We start from the raw sequence: 13,821 nt of genomic DNA, 5'->3' as shown, positions 1-13,821 counted from the left end.
GCCAACAGGAATTCTTTCCCTCTTTACATGATCACCACTCTGTACACAGGGATGGTCTGGATACCTTCTCCAGGACATCCGTACAGAATCCCCATAATCATTGGTTTCCTCATGAATTATGAAGCAAATCTCTACCTATGAGGTCTCTATACTAGCAATGCCAATACCTTACGGACCAATTTTGTATTTCTTCATCCTTTAATGTATACAGATGTTACATACAGGTCCCATTACTCTGCTTTAGAAATTGGGAACTATGAAGCGGTTCTGGGTCCTATCTACGGTATAGTCCCCTGAAGCCAGCGACCTCCCATGGTGCATTGTGCATGCATGCGCAGAATACCATTGGCGACATCCAGGACTGATACAAAGATCGGACCGGTGATCTCCGGTAGTGAGCTCAGTTCTCGGTTTGCCTTCATGTGGCAGAGAACCAACAAGTAAGCTACAGAAAAAGGAGAGTTATGGTAATACTTACCTTTGTTTACTCTCTTTGAGGTCCATAGGGTCCACAGGGATTACCATGGGGGATGCAGGTGGTGAAGGACCTGGGCAACAAGCAGTTACGTTTCTGGTATCTCAAGAAGCATTGGTCCTTCCCCCCTATACCACACCTCCATACTCAGGCATGCTCAGTTTTGCCAACAAGCCCAAGGCAGGAGCAGGACAGGAGAGAAGGGAGATTATGGCACACACAAGAACACACACTTTCTGATAAGAGTAGGGAACCGGTGACTACGAAGAGTCGCCCACAGAATCCAGGTGTGTCAGGGTGGGCAACCTGTGGACCCTATCGACCTCGAAGAAAGAATTAACAAAAGGTAAGTGTGGCCGGAGATCCTGGGGGCCACATGGTTAATGGCGGCCACGGCACATAAGGGGTTAAACCTTAAGTGCCCAGCGCCATTTTAAGGACAACTGGTGCTAGGCACCATATTTGAAATGTACTTAGGGCGGCGGGCGCGGACTGCTTAAAAATATGTTTAATGATGTGTTTTACCATGTCATATGTAGTGCTCTGTGCACAGCTGTAGGATTGCATGTTTACATGTATTTATATGTAAGATGTGGTCACATGTATTTTAAAGGGAAAAATGCACTTACTATGTAGGACTGAATAATGATCCCCTACCTTCTGTGACCAGGAAATGGGCTGATAATTGCCCTCTCCTAGCAGATCTTGTGAATGAAAAACGAGTTTTATGGTAAGAACTTACCTTTGTTAAAACTCTTTCTGAGAGGTACACTGGGCTCCACAAGGATAGACATTGGGGTGTAGAGTAGGATCTTGATCTGAAGCACCAACAGGCTCAAAAGCTTTGACCTTCTTCCCAAAATGCATAGCGCCGCCTCCTATATCACCCCGCCCCCGTGCACAGGAGCTCAGTTTTGTTACCAGCCCAATGTAGTAGCAAGTAAAAGAGACGACAACTGCCAATTGCAACAAACACACTCTCCCGACAGGAGAAGTGTCAGCGGCTAATGCCATACCAACCCAAAGAAGCTCAGTGCGTCAGGGTGGGCGCCTTGTGGAGCCCAGTGTACCTCGCAGAAAGAGTTTTAACAAAGGTGAGTTCTTACCATAAAACTCGTTTTCTGATGCGTGGTACACTGGGCTCCACAAGGATAGACATTGGGGATGTCCTAAATGGGAGGGGACTCACAGTAGCGGGCACAAGAACCCGGCGTCCAAAGGAAGCATCCTAGAAAGCGGTGGTATCGAAGGCATAGAACCTAATGAACATGTTCACTAAGGACCACGTAGCCACCATGCACAATTGTACAAGGGTCGCACCACGGCGGGCCGCCCAAGAAGGTCCAACAGACCGAGTAGAATGGGCAGTAATGTGAGCAGGAGCTGACAGACCAGCCCTCACATAAGCATGTGCAATCACCATTCTAATCCATCTGGCCAAAGTCTGCTTGTGAGCAGGCCAGCCCCATTTGTGAAATACAAACAGAATAAAGAGAGAATCAGATTTCCTAACAGAAGCAGTTCTCTTTACATAGATACGGAGAGCCCGTACCACATCCAAAGACCGCTCTTTGGGAGACAAATCAGGAGACACAAAGGCCGGAACTTCAATCTCCTGATTAAGGTGGAACGAAGAAACCACCTTAGGTAAATATCCGGGACGAATCCTAAGAACCGTCCTGTCACGGTGAAAAATCAGATATGGGGAACTACAAGACAAGGCAACCAAATCCGACACTCTTCTAGCAGAGGCAATATCCAGCAAGAACACCACCTTAAGGGAAAGCCACTTAAGGTCAGCTGAACCAAGAGGTTCAAATGGAGGCTCCTGCAACGCCTCCAAAACCACTGACAAGTCCCAAGGAGCCACAGGCGGGACATAGGAAGGTTGCATACACAACACACCCTGAGTGAAAGTATGAACATCAGGCAAAGTCACAATTTTTCTCTGAAACCACACCGACAAGGCAGAAATATGAACCTTTAGGGAGGCCAGACGCAGGCCAAAACTCTAGGCCTTGCTGCAAAAAAAGCCAAAAGCTTGGCTGTACTAAACTTGGAAGCGTCATAATTGTTAGATGCGAACCAAAGTAGGAATGCCAGACCCTATGGTAAATCCGAGCAGAAGCTGGTTTCCGGGCCCGCAACATAGTTTTAATGACCTCTTCAGAAAAACCCTTAGCCCTCAAGACGGAAGCTTCAAGAGCCACGCCGTCAAAGACAGCCGGGCTAGGTCCTGGTAGACACAGGGGCCCTGAACAAGGAGGTCTGGGCGTTGTGGAAGTAGAATAGGACGCTCTGACGATAGACCCTGAAGGTCTGAGAACCAGTGCTGTCTGGGCCACGTCTGAGCTATGAGAAGCAGATTTCCTTTTTCTTGCTTGAACTTCCGAATTACCCTGGGCAGGAGTGACACCGGAGGGAACACATATGGCAGCCGAAACCTCCACGGCACCGCAGGCGCATCCAGGAATGCTGCTTGAGGATCCCATGTCCTTGCTCCGAAGACCGGAACCTTGTGATAGTGTTGAGACGCCATCAGATCCACGTCTGGAAGACCCCACTTTTCCACGAGGAGTTGAAACACTTCTGGATGGAGACCCCACTCGCCGGCATGCACGTCCTGACGACTGAGAAAGTCCACTTCCCAATTCAGGACTCCCGGAATGAAGATTGCCGATATGGCCGGTAAATGGGGTTCCGCCCAACGTAGAATCCGTGAGACTTCCTTCATTGCCAAACGGCTTTGAGTGCCGCCTTGATGATTTCTGTAAGCCACCGTGGTGGCATTGTCCGACTGTACTTGAACAGGATGGTTCTGAATTAAATGCTGGGCCAGGTTCAACGCATTGAAGACCACCTGCAATTCCAGAATGTTGATCGAGAGGAGAGATTCCTCCTTGGTCCACCGACCCTGAAGGGAGTGTTGCTCCAGCACCATGCTCCAACCTCTTAGACTGGCATCTGTCGTCAACAGGACCCAGTTGGATATCCAGAAGGGACGACCCCTGCACAATTGTAGGTCCCGGAGCCACCAGTGTAGCGACAGACGGACCTCCAGAGTCAATAAGATCATTTGAGATCTGATCTGGTGAGGCAGGCCGTCCCACTTGGCTAGAATCAGCCTCTGGTTGGGGCGAGAATGGAATTGAGCATACTCCACCATGTCAAATGCGGATACCATTAGGTTCAGCACCCGCCTTGCCGAATGTATCGACACTTTCGGACGAGAAAGGAAGCAACAAATCCTATCCTGAAGCTTCAGGACTTTCTCCTGAGACAAGAAAAACCTCTGGTTGTGACTGTCCAATAACGCTCCCAGGTGCATCATGCTCTGAGCAGGGACCAGGGAGGATTTCTTCCAGTTGATGAGCCACCCGTGGGCTTGTAGAAACCGGACCGGCATATCCAGATGACGTAGGAGAAGATCTGGGGAATTTGACCGGGATTAACAAGTCGTCCAGATACGGCAGTATCCTGACCCCTTGACGGCGGAGTACCACCGTCATCACCGCCATGACTTTGGTGAAGACTCGCGGAGCCGTTGTTAAACCAAAAGGTAACGCCCGAAACTGGTATGGAGGTTGTCAATAGCGAACCTCAGGTATTGTTGATGTGACACTGCTATAGGAATATGCAGGTAAGCATCCTGTATGTCCAGGGAGACCATGTAGTCCCCAGGTTCCAAGGCCAGAACTATAGAGTGAAGGGTTTCCATACGGAAATTGGAAACCTTCACAAACCTGTTCAATGCCTTGAGGTTGAGAATGGGCCGGGAGGACCCATTCTGTTTCGGGACTAGAAACAGCAGAGAATAGTACCCCCGGCCCCTCTGAGCAAGAGGCACCTATACTACGACTCCTGTATCCAGGAGGGTCTGTACCACCAAGTGTAGAGTTTTTGCCTTTGTCTGGTCCAAACGGACGTCTGTCTGGAAAAATCGATGAGGGGGTCGGTATTTGAAGGCTATGGTGTAACCCCGAGTGACGACTTCCCGTACCCAGGCATCTGAAGTGGTCTTCAACCATTCCTGGGTATACCCCAGAAGCCGGCCCCCCACCCTGGGATCCCCAAGGGGAGGCCCGCCCCGTCATGCGGCAGGCTTATCGGTCTTGGTGACTGGCTGACGGGCAGCCCAGGCTCTTTTGGGCCTCGGCTTACCAGGTTTGGAAGTGCGGGCCTGCTTATGCTACGCCTGACCTTTTGCTTTACCTGAAGGACGAAAGGGGCGAAAGGACGTACCTTTAGCCTTCGACACAGAAGGAGCGGTATTAGGCAGACAGGCAGTTTTGGTAGCAGCCAAGTCAGCCACTATCTTATTTAAGTCCTCCCCAAACAGAATATCTCCCTTGAAAGGGAGTACCTCCAGGGTTTTTCTAGAATCCAGATCCACAGACCAGGATCTCAGCCACAATAGTCGGCGAGCCAGGACTGACGTAGTAGAAGCCATGGCTGCCAGAACACCAGCATCAGAAGCCGCCTCTTTAATATATCAAGAAGCTGTGACAATATATAACATTGTCTAGCATGGTCAGAAGAGATTTCAGCTTCTAACTCCAAGGCACATGCTTCAATAGCCTCTGCAGCCCATGTAACTGCAATAGTGGGCCTTTGTGCAGCATCCGTGAGGGTGTAAATTGCTTTTAGACAACCCTCCACACGTTTATCCGTAGGCTCTTTTAGAGACGTGACGGTAGTGACAGGTAGAGCTGAGGAAACCCCCATCCTAGCCACATGTGAGTCCACTGAAGGAGGTGTTTCCCAATTTTTAGACAGCTCTGGCGCGAGGGGATAGCGAGCCAGTGCTTCTTTTGAGGCACAAACTTCGTACCCGGGTTTTCCTAGGGTTCCTGACGTATATCCACTAGGTGATCAGAGTGAGGTAAAACTTGTTTAACCACTTTCTGACGCTTGAACCTATCTGGTTTCTTAGGAGGGACGGATGGCTCGGGATCATCCGTAATCTGCAGAATTAACTTAATAGCCTCCAAAAGATCAGGAACATCCACATGTGAACTACCCTCCCCATCAGCCATATCTGAGTCAGAACCTGAGGGGTCAGTATATGTGCCGTCTTCATCAGACGAGGTGTCAGTGACAGCAGTGGATTGTGAGGAGATAAGCGCTCGCTTAGAGGACCTCTTGGACTTAGGCGAGCGTTGGTCAGACTTTTTAGTAGTCAAGGACTGGTTCAACTTCTTTAAATGAGCAGATAAATCGTCCGCCCACGGCGGGTTAGCTGCAGGGACCACATACGGTTGTACCAGCATTGGGGGTCCCCTAGGGGGAGTTAGTTTATGAACTAGCATATGCAGAGGCGTGGAAAAAGCGGCCCACGGTGGGTCAGTATGTGCCTCCGTTGCCACAGTCCCACTGGGGGGCAAGGAGCCCCCAGAACCAGAGCCCACAGCTGCTATATTCTCCTGATATGGCCCTGTGGCTTCAGCAACACCAGCAGTGTGTTCAGCCCCAGAACCGTTACCCTCAGAAGCAGACATGATATAACTTGCAGTATCAGGTAACACAGTACAATTATCAGCAGCACTATACCTCTAAACCCAAACCCCTGCGCAGTGTAGTCAGCACCAGCAGAGATAAAGGAGAGATATGGTGACTAAATCACAGAGAAAATATGTAATACAGTATATCTTTGTGAAAATCCTATATTAGATAACACCTGACGCACCAAGCCCCCTCAGGTTATAGAATATAGGGATAGCAGGTTGAGTGAAAGACACAAAATGGACACCACTCAGCTATCAAATGCACACACAGATAGTCACAGTCTGTACAATGCAGAGGTTATGACTGACAATAATACTGCACTGGACTAGCTTACACAGCTATATAACAATAGATATAACAGTACACAGTAAGAACTGGATGTATATCACAGGGTAATTGTACTATAAAACCCTGACTAAATGCACACTTTCTTACTAACACTGACTAAAAAGGCAGGTAGAATACTTAAGTGTCATGTAAAGTCACAGCGCTGAAAACAAGGCGGCTTCACATAGGAGGATTTGCCCAAGCAGTCCCAGGAACAGTGAGCTGAGGGATAATGGCGCCACAGACACTGCCAGGGAGTGAGGGAGAGACAGATATGCAGCTCCAGGGCGGGAACACTTGCTGGAAATGGCGCCCTGGGGCTGGGGGAGGGGCTTCAGGTCTAAGCTCTATCCCCCTGCTGGCAAAACCACTGGGTACTGTGGGCGATATAAGAATTGGTTTAGAGAGAAAACCTGACCTGCGCCCATGCCCTGGTGATCTAGTGGGATCGCCTGTACTGCCACAGTGTCCACCGCCAGCGCGCGCGGCCCGACTCCCACTGACTGCGCCAGATCGCGATAAAGACCGGGTCCCGCAAGCGGGACCCACTTACCACCTCCCGAAGCGCGGCCACGCGATCCCGGAGAGCCCCAGCCGTGTGTGTCTAACGTGAAGAAAACTGGAGCCTCCGCTGTAGGTACCCGGCCACCAGGGCTCGGGAGTGTACAGCGCCGCTGGGGGAGAGATGGAGCTGCAGCAGGCAATGTCTACTGACATCCAGCACAATCTGTGCCTCTGCTGCAGCCCTTGTAGTCTTCTTTTTTCCTCAGAAAAAGCTTTTTCTAGAGCTGCACCAACTACAAACTGAGCTCCTGTGCATGGAGGCGGGGTGATATAGGAGGCGGCGCTATGCATCATGGGAAGAAGGTCAAAGCTTTTGAGCCTGTTGGTGCTTCGGATCAAGATCCTACTCTACACCCCAATGTCTATCCTTGTGGAGCCCAGTGTACCCCGCAGCAGAAAAACCTTTTTGATGTTGGACAGTGCCCGGCAGGTAAATGCTGAGACTGTGTGAATATGTAAAGTGGTATGGATTGGTATGGGTTTGGAACCTGTATTTATTTATGTAGCTGGTTTGATTGATATACGAATCCTGAATGGTATATGCAGGAAGGATGAGGAACATTTGTTTGGGAAATCAAATACAAACCGTATCTTGAAGCTATGTGATAAATGTATCATAGGCGAATTGTAAACTCCCTGGTGGTAAGGACTGGACTTTAAAGGACACCAAACTGTGTGTGTGACAGGAAGGAGGAAATTGCTTCATGTACTTATATCCTTTTAAAATGTAATTTATTAATATTTTGTAAGATATCCTGATTGGATGGAAAGGACTCGGGGGGGGGGGCTACTCCTGAGATGCAGTGTGGTTTCACTGTATAAAACGAGGAGGCCTGTGAGCTCTATTATAACAACTACTTTCTGCTGTAACATCTTGCTGTATTGCTGTTGCCCCTAGCAATAGGGAAGTCTTTTTGAAGGCTATTTGAGTAAATAAACATCTGGCTCAAGATGACTGCTTCATCTTGTGACCTGCAGAGCTAAGCCAAACCTAGCTCCATTTTGCGGCTGTCCTGGGAGCACCCAGTGTCTTCATCTCTGCTTCCAGCCAGCTACCGGTTAGAGGCCTAGTCAAGTGACTAGTGAGGATTCGTCAACACCACACAGGTGTGGTAAGACAGTGTGTTGACGCATACAGAGCAGAACCGTGGTTCCAGACACCATGGCTATGATGAGTCTGGTGGTGGCAGCATAGTATCGGCCCACTGCGCAGTGGGTGGAGTCAGTAACAGGCGGCTACTGACGATAAGTGGGAATCCCCTATGTGGCCAGGTCCCGTGTGACCTAAAACTCCATTCTGTGACTGGGGACGGGACACAAAGCGGAGAGGGCTGTCATACGGGACCTTCCGGTCATAGAAAGTTTTACCATAACTCTCATTTTCTTCTTTGGGTTCCATATGGCTCCACAGGGATTACCATGGGGATATCCCAAAGCAGTTATTTAAGGGAAGGGATGCTCTTGAGTGGATAAAAGAATCCATCAATTCCAAATGAAGCATCTTGGGAAGTGAATGTATCAAAGGCATACAACCTAAGAAAGGATAGAAGACCATGTACCCACCTTGCACAATTGTCCTGCAGACATGCCACGGTGTGCTGCCCACAAGGGACCCACAGAGTGAATAGAATAAGCTGAAACTGTAGCGGGTACAGGAAGGTCAGCCTGACTGTACACTTCTGATATAGTCCTACAAATCCATCTGGCCAGAGTCTGTTTGTCTGCTGGTCACCCCCTCTTGTTGAGGCCACAAAGGACAAAGAGGGAGTCTGATTTCCAAAGGGAACTGGAACGATCCACATAACTCCTTAGAGCAATGACCACATCAAGGGAGGGCTCCCCAGTCAAAAGTTTGGAGAGAGGAAGGCCACTACCACAATTACCTCATTAATATGTGACTGGGACATTACCTTAGGAAGGAAATTGGGCCTAGTACGTAGAACAACCCTGTCCCTATGAAAAATAAGAAAGGGGGAGCGAGAGGACAGCACTCCCAAATCTGATACCCTGCGGAAGCAAAAGCTAGCAGGAATACGGCTTTTGTTTTCGTTAACCACTGTAGATCCACTTATTCCAGAGGTTCAAACGGAGGCTTCTGAAAAGCTTTGAGGACCACTGATAAATCCCATGGCACTACCTGAGTTACATATGGAGGTTGAACATGGAGTACACCTTGGAGAAAAGTACGAACATCCGGTAGTGAAGTAATTTACTGTTGGAACCAGATGGAAAGCGCAGAGATGTGCACTTTCAACGTTGTTAAGCGAAGTCCAGCTTGGAGGAAGGTGAGAATCCTAGATACTCTATAAAACTGTTGGTTATAGCACATTGTAGCGCACCACTGAAGGTATATATGCCACACTCGATAATAGATACGTGCAGATTCCAGCTTTCTCGCTTTAAGCATGGTCTGGACAACCGACTGAGAATCCTTTTGCTCTTAGGATGGATGACTCAAGAGCCACGCCATCAAATTTAGATGAGCTAGGTCTGGAGGTAGACAGGGACCCTCAGACAACAAGTCTGGTAGCTGGGGAAGTGGAAAGGGAGCGTCTATGGATAGGTTCTGTAGATCGAAGAACCAATGACATATGGGCCTTGTCGGGACTACCACTTTGATGGTACCTCCTTCTTGTTTGAATTTCCAAAGACCCCTCGGAAAAAGTGGTCAGGAAGAGCCTCTGGACTCAAGATTACAAAAGTGCTCTCTGATGTATCATACACTGTGAAGGCGTGAGGGATGACTTATTCCAGTTGATGAGCCATATTTGTTGTAGAAAGGAAAGAGTCAGCTGGAGACAGTTGTTTAGTACCTCCAGGTCATCCAGATAAGGAAGAATTCTGACTCCCTGACAACGTATATGTGCTGCCATAACCGCCATAATTTTCGTGAAGACCCTGGGCGCAGTGGAGAGTCCAAAAAGGCAATGCCTGAAATTGGTAATTTTGGTGAATAATAGCAAACCATAGGAATTTTTGGTGGGTAGGTACTATAGGAACTTGCAAGTAAACATCCTAAATGTCTAGTCACCATGAAATCCCCCGGCTCCATTGCTAGAACAATGGAGCATAGTGTTTCCATATGGAGCTTGGGTACTCTGACAAATTTGAGAGACTAAGGTTTACCATAGGTCGATGAGATCCATTCGGTTTCTGCATCAGGAATAGTGTTGAATAGAACCCGGTCCCATATTGAGAGCAAGGGACTGGTATCTTCACTCCTGATTGCAGGAGGGATTGAATAACCTTTTGTAGGGCCAAAACCTTGCTGGGGTCTGAAGGGAGGCCTGTACAAAAGAACTGTTGAGGGGGTCGTCTCTTGAAGTAGCCAGCGTACCCATGAGAGACCACTTCTTGCACTCAGGCGTCTGTTGTAGTTAGGCACCAGGCGTGCACAAACTAAAGAAGTTGGCCTACCACCCTGGGGTCCCCCAGGAGGAGGCCCACCCTGTCATGCTACAAGCCTGTCATCACATTTGGCTGGTGGCCTGCTTGGACCTAGGTTTGTAGTCTCAGTAGACTTTTTTGTCTAAGGAAGGTCTGGCTTTCCCTTGTGGGCAAAAGGCACGAAAAGTGGATGTCCGAGCCCTTGGCGTAGGAGCCAAGGGCAGGAAAGCCGTCTTGGCAGCCGCTAGTGTAGCCATTATTTTATCCAATTCCACTCCATATAAGATATCCCCCATGAAGGGTAAGAATCCCAATGCCTTCTTAGAATCCATATCCTCTTTCCATAAGCAGAGTGAGGAGATGCGTCTAGCAAGGACAGAGGTAGCCGACGCTTTGGAGGCCATTCTGCTATCCACAGTTTTCTTTAAGGAAGACGTTGAAGGAATAGGCAAGGTGGGTGATTTCACCAAACGTGCGCAATGAGAATCCACCGGTGGGGGAATCTCTCACTTTGTACAGTCAGTAGCTGGAACAGTGTGGAAAGAAGTTCATTGCTTAGGCAGCGGAAACTTCTTTCCCGGAGTATTCCAAGCATCACGCCTGAGTTCCATAAGGTGTTCAGGCTGAGGAAACTCCTCCTTGGAGCCTAAAACGGTGCAAGTTTTTCGGTTCAGGAGCAGGCTCATCATCCTCCACTTTCAGGATGGATTTGACCAGTACTCAGTGCAGCCACATCCAGGGCGAGTGAACCTCCTACCCTTCTGAGGGGAACCATTTGAGAGAGAAATCTGCCTCTTCTTCTTCACCAGATGATGCCTCTGAATATGTAATTTGTGCAGATGAGAGGATGAGACAGTACGCCTAGTGGCCCTAGAGGGTAAAGGCCTGTCATTCAGTAACATCTGCTGGAAGGCCACATAGGTTTGCATCAGGCTCTGTACTGAGGTAGAGAGCACGTCCAACGAAGGGGATTAATGGCTGTGACTGGCATAGCCGGAGACATTGGGGACTGATATAGCAGTATATACCTGCTGAGGAACTCCCACAGGGGGAATAACTGCAGCAGTAGCCAGGTGGTCAGTTATATGACCCAGTAACTGAGAAAAAGGAAGCCCATGGGGGTTCCTGCCCAGAGACTGAAGGAGAAACTGAGGTAGGTGGACTATAACAAGCTGCACAAAACCCATCCTGTATAATGTCCTGATGTGACACACCTGCAGAACAGGACTTGCATGAAATTAACAGAGGTGCCTCAGCCTCTTTGTGACCCTTGCCTTTACCATACAATGCTACTAGGGAATTACTACACACAAGTCCTAATTCAGACCTGATCGCAGCAGCAAAATAGTTTTCTAATGGGCAAAACCATGTACACTGCACAGAAACAATATAACCCACCCAAACCTCTCTCTCTGCACATGTTAGATTTACCCCACCGGCAGTGCACATAGTCTTGCCCATTAGAGAACAATTTTGCTGCTGCGATCAGGTCTGAATTAGGCCCACAGTATGGTATTAGTTACTGAGCAACGCTCACAGATCTGTGACTATTTGCACTAGCTCTATAGAGCAGTGAATATTTTAGAACCCTTTAACTTGCACAGCGAAAATACCTTCCCCCTGTAGGTGGCGACTTTCTGATCGCAGGGCGGCAAAACTCGCTGCGTAGCGCTCAGGTCTGAATTCCCCCCTTTGTCTGTGTGACAGGAAGGAGGAAACTGATTCATGCAGTTATCTCCTTTTACAGTGTAATTTATTTATCATCCTGATTGGATGGAAAAGACATGGAGGGCTTACCCCAGGATGCCAAACGTAGCCCGGTCTGCTGTCCAGGGTAACCCTGGCATCTCCAAGCTGCCTTCAAACATTTACCATGCAGAACCCTGGTCAGGTGACCAGAGGGGATCAATCATCGCCACACAGGTGTGGTAAGACAGCGTGTCAACGTATACGGAGCAGAACCGAGCCACGGGAACCAGGAGTCTGGTGGTGGCAGCATTGTACCCGCCCACTGTCCAGTGTGTGGAGTCAGTAACAGGCGATTGTAAGCGTGAATCCTCTAATTGGTCAGGTCCCGTGTGACCTAAACCCATTCCGTGACAGTAGGACGCGCGGCCTTAGGAAGCGTCTGGTCACAGCGCTCTGTTCCTCTCCACTAACTATATTGTCTCATGTGATCACTGACTAAGAAGCTGCAATTCACATACGAAATGAGTGTCATATAGCCATTATTATAAGAGATTGTCTTCTCATATATATTTCTCTACACGTGTGTTACACCGTTACCTGTGCACCTCTGCATCCACTACTATACATAATCCTTTATTATTATTATTAACTTCTGCTTGTTATTTTGAATAACATTATAGTAAAGTGCGTAATAACTCTCCATGTGATATTTGTCATGGATAAACTTCTGTTATAAACACCCAACTGAGAACAGGGCTGATGGCAGAGGAGGGTGTAGGATAAGAGATTGCTGTAGTGACTGAACAATGAGAATATGTGACTTCTGTAATAAGTGTTTATTACTCACCTGTGCTGATATCTGTAGGGATCTCCTCCTCCTTACACTGCTGATCACCACTCACATATGTCTCTTCTTCTCCCTCTATATCTTCTGCCTTTATATCAGTCACATATACGTCTCTTCTTCTACCTCTATATCTTCTGCCTTTATATCAGTCACATACATCTCTTCTTCTCCCTCTATATCTTCTGCCTTTATATCAGTCACATACATCTCTTCTTCTCCCTCTATATCTTCTGCCTTTATATCAGTCACATACGTCTCTTCTTCTCCCTCTATATCTTCTGCCTTTATATCAGTCACATATGTCTCTTCTTCTCCCTCTATATCTTCTGCCTTTATATCAGTCACATACATCTCTTCTTCTTCCTCTATATCTTCCTTCATATCAGTCACATACGTCTCTTCTTCTCCCTCTATATCTTCTGCCTTCATATCAGTCACATACGTCTCTTCTTCTCCCTCTATATCTTCTGCCTTTATATCAGTCACATACGTCTCTTCTTCTCCCTCTATATCTTCTGCCTTTATATCAGTCACATACGTCTCTTCTTCTCCCTCTATATCTTCTGCCTTTATATCAGTCACATGTGTCTCTTCTTCTCCCTCTATATCTTCTGCCTTTATATCAGTCACATACGTCTCTTCTTCTTCCTCTATATCTTCTGCCTTTATATCAGTCACATACGTCTCTTCTTCTCCCTCTATATCTTCTGCCTTTATAACAGTCACATACGTCTCTTCTTCTCCCTCTATATCTTCTGCCTTTATAACAGTCACATACGTCTCTTCACCTCCCTCTATATCTTCTGCCTTTATATCAGTCTCATATGTCTCTTCTTCTCCCTCTGTATCTTCTACCTTTATATCAGTCACATACGTCTCTTCTTCTCCCTCTGTATCGTCTGCCTTTATATCAGTCACATACGTCTCTTCTTCTCCATCTATGTCTTCTGCCTTTATATCGGTCACATACGTCTCTTCTTCTCCCTCTATATCTTCTACCTTTATATCAGTCACATACGTCTCTTCT

At 47.9% G+C, this 13,821-nt stretch overlaps 1 protein-coding gene across 1 annotated transcript in view; it reads right to left on the bottom strand.

The window, feature by feature from the left end:
* Positions 1-12,890, bottom strand: part of LOC134983489 (zinc finger protein OZF-like) — a 32,017-nt gene extending 19,127 nt beyond the window's left edge. The window contains exon 1 of the mRNA XM_063949159.1: positions 12,795-12,890. The gene's annotated coding sequence lies outside the window, so the exon portion shown is untranslated. The remainder of the gene's footprint in view (positions 1-12,794) is intronic.
* Between the last annotated feature and the right edge of the window lie 931 nt (positions 12,891-13,821).

The sequence above is a fragment of the Pseudophryne corroboree genome (assembly GCF_028390025.1).
Source record: "Pseudophryne corroboree isolate aPseCor3 chromosome 3 unlocalized genomic scaffold, aPseCor3.hap2 SUPER_3_unloc_16, whole genome shotgun sequence".
NCBI lineage: Eukaryota > Metazoa > Chordata > Amphibia > Anura > Myobatrachidae > Pseudophryne > Pseudophryne corroboree.
This window is presented reverse-complemented; position numbering and strand designations above follow the sequence as displayed.